General features: G+C 35.4%; 1 protein-coding gene and 1 long non-coding RNA gene across 2 annotated transcripts in view; one reads left to right on the forward strand and one right to left on the reverse strand.

Annotated features, from left to right (window-relative positions):
• Positions 1–13,469, reverse strand: part of LOC114871252 (zwei Ig domain protein zig-8) — a 219,763-nt gene that overhangs the window by 86,586 nt on the left and 119,708 nt on the right. The gene's annotated exons all lie outside the window — the stretch shown is intronic.
• LOC123988211 lies at positions 7,171–7,793 on the forward strand. The gene is made up of 3 exons (XR_006829778.1): positions 7,171–7,262; positions 7,359–7,637; positions 7,743–7,793. It is a non-coding gene; the product is annotated as an uncharacterized LOC123988211 (long non-coding RNA).

The following is a 13,469-nucleotide window of genomic DNA, read 5'->3' on the forward strand; positions in this document are numbered from 1 at the left end:
AATTTCCTTAATTATTTCATTACACTGTAACTAGGTACACAAATTACAGTAACACTATCACGTATACTGTACACGCGGGTGACTATCGCTTACAGTATTGATTGTAAATGATCGAACACTATTAGTAAGCCAGATTAATTTGACTAATTTGAATCCCTCTGGACAGGATCGAGTACAGTAAATCATAGATGGATAACTGAATATACAAACGAGTCAACGTGCATATCTTTCAAAATACTGCACTAAATAAAACATAGCCGTTGAAAATACTTAATGAATATTTCAAGCTTTTACGAAAGGTTGAATTTAAACGACGAACAAAGGCTTTTCTCGACACAGTGGAATGGTTGAATCTCGCGAACTGACGTCGCGTCTTGGATGCATTCGAACCGAAACGTGTCCCTCTTTCTCGCGAGAGTGCACGCTTGCGAGTAAATTTCGCGTGACGATGAAGTTTGATATTAAATTTTCGGACGAGCTTCCCAGTTTTCTCACTTGGAGTAACGCGAATGGCCTGCGGAAATTCAGACCACCTAGGCACAAAGGGAGCGAACGAGTTTCGACTAATTTCAAAAGACGAGACGAGAAGAAGCGTGGCGCGTCTCGCTAAACGCGTTTTAGAAATTGCCAGTAAATTTCATCGCGACTCATTAAGCATCGGACGGGAGACTGACACTCAACCGTGGCTCTCTTTATTCTGATATTCACGGAACCAGTTTTATATACGTGAAATTAGAATTTTAGCGACGCGAATCTTTGTTCGCTTCGCGCGATTCATTTACCAGGTTGTGATGCAAAAGTGTCATTTATCAAGGGTGGTTTTTTCATTCATTTTCAATGCACTTATTTCGTAAATGCTGCTAATGAGACTGAGATATTTCATCCGATGAATTCATTTTAGAGTTGTAGTTGAACGAGGGTTTTTGAAAATCTTGAAGACATAATTTACGAATTTCAATTGACACTCGAATGACGTAAAGCGGAAGCTAGATCTGCGGTTGGTTGCTTGATTTCCGTACAATTTACCGTAGACAAACTTTCGAAAGCAAGGACAAGAAGACGCCTGTGGGCTCTCGGTACGATAACTTCGCCGATTGTCAAATCGCGAACTGGTTTTGTTCCTGTCCGAGGAGGTAGCCCATGCTAGCCCAAAACTTCTACGGATTACTTAGACAGCAGTTCGAATGGCGAGAGATATTTGGACGCCGGTGTTCTCAAATATCTTGCCCGTGAACAATGGACACGCTATGGCGGATAGATCGTTACGACTGAAACTACCCTTTCCTTCGTTATGGAATCTTATACCCGGACGATGTACATGGATTATTGTTAGATATTCGGGATGTCTTTTCAAATTGATATAGAAATTGAGATAGAACATGTCTAGCATTTGAAGGAATAAATATTAATCACTATAATTATGTGGTTGATAAATTGATGGTTCATGAGAAGTGAAATTATAGTATCATTAAAAGGACAGTATCTTCGGGTGGTCAAGATAGAACAATAGAAAAATACAACAAAGGAAGCTTTGCTAACATTATTGTCTGAGAAAAAGGGAAATTTGAATGAGAATTGAAGTTTCTAAGAAGGAAAAGTTTCTTTGTATGCAGGAAAAATACCTCGATAAAAATCTTTCTCTTATATCTTTGATCCAACTCTTAAGATCTTTCAAGGGTGTAATTGCGAATAATAGGTCACAGTTTGTTTGACGGTTCAAACAAAGGAGTCTTCAACTCAAGTCCTAAGCACATTTGCTCCTTTCTTCGCAGAAAAAACGAACTTCTTTTAAGATGAGAACATTGGGAAGCTATCTTGCTTAAATTAACGTTTGATTATTCATTTAGAGGTGACACGTACCTACTTGAATTTCTATTGAAATTGAGAAATTTAGAAAATGGAAAATGATTTAAAATAGAATTTAACACTCTAATTTATATACTCAGTCTACTCTCACGTACAATCAAAGAAATCTTAACGGAATAGATGAAAATATTTTTATGAAGATTGATACAGCATTGTGGTTCTTTGAAAGGAGGTCCGTTTTATTTTCCGACACCCCCCTTTTTTCGAATAGGAACGATATATTCACCGTTTCATGGATACGCATTCTACAAAGCCCTTTTTTTCAAGCTATTCAGTCACACTTTCACGCGTAATCTTTTTCATTCGTGGATGAAATCCGACCAATACTGAAATGCCGAAAGCTTTCGAGCTTTTAAGATAAGTGCTACATCGAGCATGAATGGCTATAGAATAACCAAGAATTGTTCGGCTTAATACGTCTCTGAACGACAGAATTTACACGTTTGAATAATATACGTAAAAATGATTTACGATATAACAGAATCATGTTATCATATTCATCAAATACTTTCATTGTTAATATGTCATTCTGCAAAAAAATTTGTAATTATTCAAGCATGATTATTCTCTTCTGTACAGCTGAAAATTTTCAAATAATTGCAATTAGATATTATCATGATATGATGCAATAATGTATGATATCGTATTATAAAATAATAATTACAGATGCTAAGGCAAATATTCTCATTAGCAACCACGTAGCATATTAATTATAAACCATATCTCTGCTCCATTATATAGAAATTAATATTCTGATATTTCAAATTTCTTCCCAGCTTTTATACAGATAATTATTCTTTCTTATTTACCATTTTTTAATTTTTTAGCCGTAGTATGTAATGATCTGTAAATGTCTCAAGAAGTTCCTCAAAATGGACGAAATATAAAAAATAAAAATTGGGAGTATTGTATATTTACCCAACATTTTCTATTTATCGCACAAGTGGAGTGGAAACATATTTTTTACCCACCTAGATCTCGGCTAAACATTTTTGTTCACTTAATGTTCGCCGAGTTAATAACAGCGAAAGGAAAGAGGAAACGATGTTCCCGGGGTGCGCACATTATTTAAGCATTTCTCGATACCGAGACGCGTTTCGAGGGCGTTCGCTGTTGTATTTTGCCCGCGATAACCGGCGTCTCCGGTGAATAAAAAATAGATCTCGAACTCTCCGCGGCACGGGCAACGATTTAATCCGCTGATTGCGCGGAACGTATAACCCCGGCCGACTCGCAATAACGTTCTCGATCTGCCGTATATTTGTGGAAATCGGTCGGCACGATGGGATACGTTTATGAGTCATAAATCACCATGGCAGGAAAGGGCCTCCCCGTATAAACCCTGGAAAACGTAAACAGGTATCGCGATATACGATTTTTTAAACGGTTCCTATCGCGGAGACTGCCAAAAATTTCGCGAACGATAGAAACACGAGACCGTAACGGACCCCCGATCGATTTTTGAAACTCGTTACATATTTCTGTACACATACATTTTTTGTTTGCTCATAAACCATATGGAAATTCGATTTCTGTTGCTGTTATTGCTGTTGGGGGAAAAAAGGAAAAATTCGATATAAGGGCTGGTTTAATTGATACGTATTTTTAATGAACGTGCGTCGAAGGTTTTTGTTAATTACGATAGTAATTGCAATTTGAACACGTTAGAATATTTAGATTTCAATTGCAAATTCAAATGAAATTTTATCTTAATTTATTAAGAATTAAATTTTTAACTTAACCCCAATTTGGAATTCAACTAATCAAATTTCAACTGAGATTTCTACTTGGAAATATTTACTCCTTTTAAAAGAATTTTTATTAACACAAATTTCACTATACATAAACAAAAATTTCAGTGACGTGTAATGCAATTGCAGTGCAATTATTCAAAATTACAGCTCGGATAGTAAACTGTTTCATGACAAAAGTTTTGAAAGAATTTCATCAGCTAATGGGTCCGAAATTTCCTTCGTAAATTTCATCCGGTGTGTTAAACTGAACTATCCTCGCTACCTTGGAGCAACGAATAAAAATAAATGACAGGTGGTCAAGAAAGGAGCATTCAGACAAGCAGACAACATGGCCACGAGGTTGGAGGGAATAGACGGGACTCGACTTAGCCGGCGCATTTGCAGATTGCATGCAGCACGATGCACCCAAGAGGACGCATCAAAGTAAACTTCTTCGGTATGCGCGACGTCGTTCATTCCCGTTGGGAACACGCCTTCAAGCAACGCACTGAAATTTCGTTGGTAAGAAACGACCACCCGAAAATCTCACGAGGAGCTTCATTCAACGAAACGCCGGGTCGACTACAATATTTTCATCTAGGTCGATCCAAAAAAGGAACATTTCTTTTTGTTGCTACCTACTATAGAATTCCTTCCCTCGATTAGGGTGAAAATGATTCGATGTATGTTAGAATATATTTAGAATTCGTATTCGTTTGGATTATTAGTTTATTAAATTAATATTTTTCCTAAAAGTTCTCAAATTTTTCGTTAAATCATAGAATGTAAACATATATAAATCTAATTATTTTCGTGATGGAACATCGGTTGATGCATGGGATATTTGACATCTTAATCCAGCCTAATCTAAAGCATTTCCCTCTGGGTTAAAAGCTTCCGATGACATAATCCCCAGTTATCAAGCTTTCTCACGTATATTTCTAAAATTCGTTGAAACTTTGCGCAAAAGATAAGACTCGCGTACACAACCGATGTTCGTCTGGCAACGTTTTCGCTTGCACAGTTATCAGAACTTTTAACAACTCGCGAATCTTTCCGCCTTGTTCCATTTGCGACCAGGTTTTCGGGAGTAAGCTTTGTGTCACGATGAATGACAGACCATTGAAAAGGGATAAAACAAACAGAGAGGAAGTTGCGTGTTTCGCGTTGAGACATACGACAAATATCTAGTATGAAAGTTCGAGGAAGAAAGAAACATTGGAACAGGGGAAAGAGAAGCATCGGTGCGGAAAACATTTCTATTGATACTTTTCTTGTCGACAACAAGTGGGCACTTACTGGAATATTCTTTGACACATTGATTGTTACAGTGAAATTTGACATACGAAAAATGTAGAAATTTCAAGTTTTCAATTTCAGTATTTAATTTATTTACCCCTAGGTGTGTCATTGGTTTACTGTTAGAATTTTTAGAATTTCAATATTAGAAAATTAGAATATATACTACCACACGGATTATAGGCAATTAGGAATATCAATAATTAATTCTTTATTTTAATATTCCTATTTAATAATTTAGATTACCACTTTAATTTCAGTTCCTCTAATTTTAATTCTATGATAATTCTAATGCTTACTAATTTTTATTAAAAGTAATATAATATTTGATAGAAGAATCCTATACCACCATAGAACTCTACACTAGATAGAAAAATATTTTAACTAACATGTTTTATTCGACGAAAAGTTGTAGCAAACGGTGTCACTGGGACGAATTGGCAGCAGGTACGGAATCGTTATCAGGAGATGAGATATTCCAGCCTTGCTAGGATCGAGGAAACTTGCATCCGGCGTGTAGGCGATAGAGAGGACAGGGGGTACGATGACAACGAGATAGGAACAGAGAGAGAAGGAGAAAGATTTTTGCCGGTCAGAGAGAACACGAAGGCTTGGCGTAACGCCACCCAAACGAATATTGCCAATAAACTGCCAATCCAATTTAGCTACGCAGAAAATACTGCTGCTCGTCGTTACGAACAGCATTGACTTTTCATCGGCTGTTCTTGATTCTGTTTTCTGTTCCTGACAACCTGTTTCAACCAAAGGAGAATATAAACGTCTATCCTTTAACTGTCTGTGAAATTGTCGAATACTTATCACGTATTAAATAATGAATTTATTGATCCTTACAGGCAGATTCAAATTGAGAGTACTTCTGATAAATAATTACATTCTAATTATTAATGAAATTAGGCTTTCTACTTGGAAATATCTTTCTTTTATTATAAAAGAAAATAATAATTATTTTCCTGATCTAATAATAAATGGCTAACTATTTTATCTCGTTTTCTGAATATATATAACCACAGTCTAGACAAGAAAAATATCCAATTGTCTGGAGCACGATTAAAAGTTTTTGTGAGCAAAGAAAATCGTATACAGGTCCGCGAAGACACGAAAACAGAATGAAAAGGAACCTCCGCAACGACCGGTTGGAAAATGAAGCGAAAGAAATAAAAGCTCGGTTGTACGTGCGATGCACTTTTACTGCATCATCGAGGTAGATATTTGTTTGGGCGCGGTATCAGTAGTGTAGCTTTTTCTGTGCCTGGAATTTCAAAGCACCGCAAATTACATTTGCTTCCCATAGTTTTCGGATATGCTCTAGCGAACGATAGAAAACACTGAGTGTTTGTTTCGCGATTGAAACAAAAGCTTCTTTTATTATCATTTGCTTTGTATAAGCTTCGTTACATGTACGTACTCAGATTCGAGTTGCATTTCCTTTGATGTTGAACTAACTCTATAATGTTGTTCTTGAAATAAAATAGACATTTTTATCTCTGTTGTTTCAGTCAACTTTATTAACATTTTTTTATGCGGTTAAAGTTTGAAACAGGAAACAATTTAAAAATAGGTCATTTGGAATGTTTATTAATTATTGAAACTTGTATCGCTGTAATTTATTAAAACTTTTTTTTTAAGCCAAGAAGAGCAGTGTAATAAATCGCGACATTTCTGATCTAATTTAAATTTAAAATATGAGAATTTTAATTAGTAATTAATATATGAATAATATACTGTCAAACATCAGTAACTTTTCATTCGACTGTCTTTACACTTGATGCCCATTTTTCGGGCGTGCAAGGTGTTCCTCCCTTTGATATATTGTTACAGAGAATCCATTTTTCATTCGTTGTAATCAATCTGTCGAAAAATAGATCGACGTTCCGACAACTGACAGGGGACGAGCAAATTCTTGTTTGGTCAGCGAAATTCTTTCCCAACGATTCGCCGTGAAACTCGAACGCCGCACTTTCAAACAAATTTCAGAACGTTTTATAGCTTTTCGAACGGTCGTACGATGCGTTTCGACGTCCTTTGTAGCCGTAATAAACAGTGGAATGGAATTTTTTCGGGGTCAAATTGCCAGTGAAATTTGTGCATTGGCCCTTAAAATTTGTATCGTCGAATCAAAATCTGATGGAAATCTAATATAAAATAATTATTGTTCTATTCAAGGATTCTTTTTTAAAATTTATACTTGGAAAAAGTGAAAGGAATGCTAAACACTTTTCTGATATACTATTAATTGAAGGAAAATAGAATCTGAAATGGCAAGTGATAATCGTTTCCCGAGTACAAAGGGGTAAGAAACGTTTGCAGGCGGAAGAAACACGAGGAATCTTGTAGCAATGCGGGGTGAGATATGTATTTAGGCCGACAGTCAACATAGAAACTAGGAATATTCAGTTAGCGGTAGCGTAATCTAAACTAATCTGGTGCAATCTCACGCAGAGTCACCTATACACGTAGCAAGTGCTCGGAAGTTTATTTACCTGAAACGAACGTTTCATCGTAGCCGTATCAATTTGCAACGGGAACGTTGTACCATTCAACTGAATTATTGCGAAGAATAATTGTACGAACGGAAATTGAGTTCTCCGTGAATTGCTTCCGAAGTTTCAAAGCATTTTACCTGCTAACAGTACTCGGTGATTATTTTCGAATGAAACGATAGAAGGGAAGCCAATACCTGTTAATCGTTTCCTTTCTTAATTAACAGAACTCCAGTGGGTAAATGACCGATTTAATTAACGCATTAATTCTCTATTCTTTTGGAAAATTTTCTTATCAATTTTTATTGACTATCATAGTACATATAACTTTGATTTTCCACAGGGAGGTGAAAAGGTGGTTACGATGGTTTGTGGAAAACTTTTTCAAACTGTGAAGCCCAAAACTTTATCGTTTCACGACGGAAACCTTCGTCGAGCAATACCGTATAACCGCACGCACTAAAATATGGATTTACGAGATACCGATTGCTATTGAGAATTATGTAATAAACCCAAGAAGCACGTATAGTCTTAAAACGCTTCAAAAATTTTGATACCACACATAACTTTAGTAGAATTTCAAGTATTTTATTTTATAGTTTACGAGTTTGAAATGCAATTGTCATAAATTCAATGCAGATTGCTTTGGCACATATTTGATAATAAAAAAAATGAAAATATCATTCTACAAATGATATCAAAGATCGATGCGTTGTCCGATTGAACATGATAAATATTTTGTTTCAAAGGGTTTAGATCACTCGATCCTCAATTTACTTCTGGAGATGTCTTCTTTGTTGGTCCGTCTATTCAGCACTTCTCCAAACTATGCATTCATGAGTATGATGCTCGCGATCAAGCCGTAAAAATAAAGAAGCGTCGGTTCCCCAGGAATTTCCCGCCTTTGATATTGCGAATTCCGTCTTACATATCTGTAGAAATGGAATCAGGCGAGCGTCAAAGTACGTTTCACGGTGTCTCCTCTTTCGACGAGGATCCCGTGGAGATTCATCGATCCGACGTGAATACGACAGCTGGCTTCTTGCTCATTTTGGCCTCTGATCTTCAGCGTAAGACTGCACAAGGTCCCTCGGGAAGGGAACGTAATTAACGCTGAAGATCAGACAAACTTGTACATTCTGCCTGCTATGAATCGAACACTCAGATCTGATCCTTCAAATTGATATGCCGTAAGTGCATTTCCGCGGTATCCCTATGAAATTGTTTATCATTGTTTGTTGTAATTGAGAAGCAGCCATTTTATATTGCAGAATTTAACGAGGGATTTATGTTGTTATTTGGTGGAACTTTAAGTTTCTGATTGATGTACCACAAGTGCTATTTTTCAATACTTTTATGTCTGAATATTCAAATTATTTAACCCTTTCATTCTCAAATTATCTAAGAAATGACTTTTTCCTATTTTTATCCTTATTATATAACACATAAATGATATATAAAAATATTTTAATATTTATGGGAAAATTAGATTTTTATAAATATGGATACTATTCCATTTTATATTTTCCAAATTCGTTTATTAAAATTTATGCAATGTTGTTAAACACTAGTGAATATAAAAAAAATATATGATAATGATATTTTATTTCATAATTTAAAATATGTAGGTTAATAGGTACACTGAAAATGAAAGAGTTAATAGTTACAGTACTTTTCTCCCTGTTCCACGTTTATCGTTCCAGAAAGAATGCCGAATGTTACCGTATTCTGTACGTAAAACAATTTCCCGATGCGAAATGTTCATAATAAAAGCCAGGCATAAAGTATTCTCACCTAGCCCTTTTACGATCGTCAAGATTTCCCCTGGAATTCATAACTTTAGTCGCAAAATGCAACACTGCCTTGTAGATCTATTGCGTAAAAATTCAAATAAAAGAAGGAAGTATACATTTTGTTCTAGTATAACCATAACCATTACAAGCCTAAGTTTTACTCATAAATCATAAAGTTACACCTGTTTTCCTGGGATACTACCAGCTGTAAATATTATTTTTAATTTTTAAAATTTACTGTAGTTCATAATAATCAAACATTCTATAGATCAAGTGATCGATTTTGGAAGCTTTCAATTATTAGAAAACTTAGAACGATAAATTCACCTCAAACTCCTATTCGACCCCCAAGTAATTCCCTAACCATAAATCTTTGCCACCTCTGTTACTAACACACTCTCTATAAAGGTCCTACCCAATGAAATGTTAATACTCACTGATAGGTACAATAGAGTTTGTACTTCTATCTTAAGAAAATTACATTAATTTTTAATAAAAATTAACTCTAGATTGCTTATCCTTAATTGTAGATTTTCTAGAAAAAGTGTAAAGCAAGGGATTAACTCTTTGATAGTTAATTGCTCATCAATAACTCGATAAAATTTATTATTTATAAGTTCAAATACCTAATTAGGGGAATTTCTAATTATAAAGGGCGATTCAAAAGTCACGAATTCCACACAATTCTAGGGATTGCTTGAATTATCACTCTGTATTGGTTGAAAAAGAAATTCCAATTTATGTAGGTGATGGATTTTCATGCAAATTCAAGTGACATCAACACGTTAAAACGTTAATCATTGCATTCGTCTTTGAAACGCGACAATAGTGAGAAGAAATTGAAGAGCAGCAACTGTTAAAAAATTCCATTCCTTTCAAGGAGTCGTTGCACGAACACTCGAACATCGGAGTGGATCGAACGAGCAAAGGAAAAGCGTACGTATTTAGATTGAGCGATATCTTGCAGAGATTCCTATCGAGAGAGAATGCTTTTGTGCAGACAGCAATATGTTCTTTCTTGCTGCTGACAGATATGAATGGCTCGCTGCTGTAAAAGCCGGGAAAGTTTCACTTACTTTCGAGCCTGTCCTCTCCCTTTTTTTTTTGCACTTCTACGCTCGTTAACCCCGCTTGCACTAAGAATATTTTCGTCGTCAGAAACGCTTAACGGATTCCAGCTTTCATCTCAAGTAAAAGCTCGATACGTAGCATCTGTCAACCGATAAAAATCGATCTGTATAAGCTTTACCGAACGATTAAAGAAGATGGAACGTTTTTATTAGCTGGCGTTTAAAGGTTTTTGTTGGAACAGAAAAAACGACGTTACACGGAAGTATTCTAATCGATTTTCTATCATTCGTGAGTTTTATCGGGTCGATAACTTTTTTATCGATAATAACGATAATAAAACTTATAAAGGTTTATTTGTATACTTTAGATTCTAGAAAATAATAATTGTTTATTTATAAGAAATGAAAAAAAAAAAAATAATTTTAATAGTCTATTCTTGAAAATATCTCATTTTTAATTCTAGATCCTTGGATCATGGTGGACTAAAGTAAAAAATCTAAAATAATAAATTAAAGTAAACCTAAATATTTCCTAAAAATGATTATTCTACCGTGGACTCTGAATTGTACTGTGGTGCATTAATTAAAAAATTATCATGAGAAACCCTAACTATCCACGACATTGATACATTATTTAAGAAAAGATTATCATCTGCTCTGACGACCATTTACCAACGAACGTAATCTCAGGATTAATATTTCAGTACTTAATAACACCCCGTAAAATTAACACAAAATTGAAATAAATAAATGTCCCGTGAAAAATTGGTGACTAATATATGCTGTGATTAGTATAAAAATTATGAACTACGATCCTGTACATCGTGCTGGAGTATCGCGTGCACAGTTTACATTTATCTGCACATAAATTTTCACGAAAGTACTTGAAACAGAGATAAAACGCTTTGATCGATAATTCACCTAGCGATTTGTAAGGAAGTTAAAAGGTTGTCACGTGATATCATTAATGTAAACTAGGATCATTTATATGTGAAACAAATATGCATGATTTGCATTTAACAGCAATTTTAAAAGTAATAAAATATACGTTTAATTGTACTTGAAATACTATCCAAGTTGGTCACATTTCAATTATAATATGCAATTAAATAAAAATCGAAGCAACGAATGCTTTATCTCAGGTGTTAAAAAACAAAATTAGGTGACGAAATCTCGACTTTCTCATGATTTAATGAGTTGGATTTTAATCGTTCCCGTTAATTAGCCAGTACCGTTCGATGCATTACCAGTCGACGTTTTATTTCACCCAGATCGTAGTTCGTTGTTCAACGTGAAAATAATTTCTCGCGATTCATCCCCCTTTGCGTTCGAGTTGCAATTGTAATTGCTCTCGCGTATATCGTTCGCGTAAACCCCATTCCCATAAAACAGTTCTATTAAATTGAGAGAGCGAGAAATCGTGTCGATAAATTTATTCAGAAATTCCCAGCAACCTCTCGTGTGCTGACGTTAGAATTAATTTACACACGCGTTTTTAATTGTACGTAGAATTATTGAAATTCTTAACTCGTTCGAAAATGCATTATTTTCGAAGGAAACGTTGTTCCATGAAATTCATTCACCACTGCGTCTAGCTTTTAAGGCTTTAATACTGTTAAAAACGTCATCCAACATGCCCGTCCGGATAGAGGGATCCATTGAAAGCTTGAAAGCATCAGCTTGTGTTTCTTTAATCTGCATCAGCTGCAAAATCGAGAAAATTCCGAATCCCCAATCGAATTCGTGAATCCTATTCAAAAATTTTCAAAATTCTTTAAAGACCCCGTTCAAAAATTATATTTTGCTTCCAAATCAATTTCTTAAAAACTTTCAGTATTATAAGACAATGATATGTACACTTTTACAAAATATTTACCAAAAAGAAATAATCTCTGGACGAAATTTGTTAGAAGTGATACCGTTTTTAGAGAACGCAAACTTCCGTCACGTTTGCTTCTGGTTTCATTCAAAAACGAAAAGAAATATCTGAAAATAGCTAGGAGATATTTTTTGAATCGAACATTTGTACTGGTTTTTCGTATGTGCAAACGTCACAAAGCAGTCTCTGTCGGATGCACGCTTTGAACGATGCAAGCACGAGCTTCCAATAGGAAAACAAATAAACACGGAGATAATTATGAAGAAGTGATAGACGAATCCACTGATAAAGCAAGGAATATTGAAATATTGTACAGTCGCGGGCATAAGGATCCTTGTCTACAAAGAATCCTTTGAAGAAGCCAGTTGAATAGCAGAGTGGTGGGTGGTTTTTTCTCAGCGGTCCGATCCTTTGCGAGCCACGACAAACGACTACAAAATCGACTTTAAGGAGCTTACAAGCCTCGATTCTCGTCCCCTGAAGGATCCTCTCGAACATTATAGCCTACGATATGTTTCGGTAGGATGTTTCCGTCGCTGGTCACCGTACCGGCGTGAAATTGCAACCTGAGCAAAACGATATTACTGCATCCAGCACATTATCGAACGCATAAATGTCAGTCGAAACTCATAAATTTATTTCTTGCGCACCGTTGAATATCGTCTCGATGCTTGAATCGTATTCGTACCCGGAAATGGAAAAAACTGAGGTGCATTAGGACTAGGATGCATGGACCAGTTTATGATACTGATTTCACTATAGTATTATTTAGAACATTGCACTGGTATTAACTCATAACTGATAAGGAGAGGTCTATTATACTCTAGTAATTTTTATTTTTCAAGGGTCAATTCTGTACCTCAGCAAGTAGAAAATGAAACGATGGTATAAATGGCTACGCACGGTATATTTATGGCCCCCATTTAATTGTACTAATCGAATCAGGCGTTTCCTTGAAAAGGACAAATCTCGAGTATCTTCTATAATAACAATAGTAAGGGGTATCGTAAATGCCGATGAACACAGAATGAACAGAACGCGAACAATGAAATGGCTGTGGGCACCTACAGTAGTTTCCGTGGTGTAAGTCAAGCAATATTTAGTGATAAAGCAGAAGAGATGAAATGGACTGAACTATCTATGGTATTCACAATAGATTCTATGTGCACTTATACACCCTTGCTAGTATATCAACATCAAATTGTGATTTTGCTGCTACTGGTTCTCAATTTTCCAAGGAACACCCTTTTGTGTCGAATGATATGATTTATTGATCAATGGAAATCCACGAAATACGGGACTTTTTAATTGAAGAAGCAACGAAAAAT

Source organism: Osmia bicornis, chromosome 10 (assembly GCF_907164935.1).
Source record: "Osmia bicornis bicornis chromosome 10, iOsmBic2.1, whole genome shotgun sequence".
NCBI lineage: Eukaryota > Metazoa > Arthropoda > Insecta > Hymenoptera > Megachilidae > Osmia > Osmia bicornis.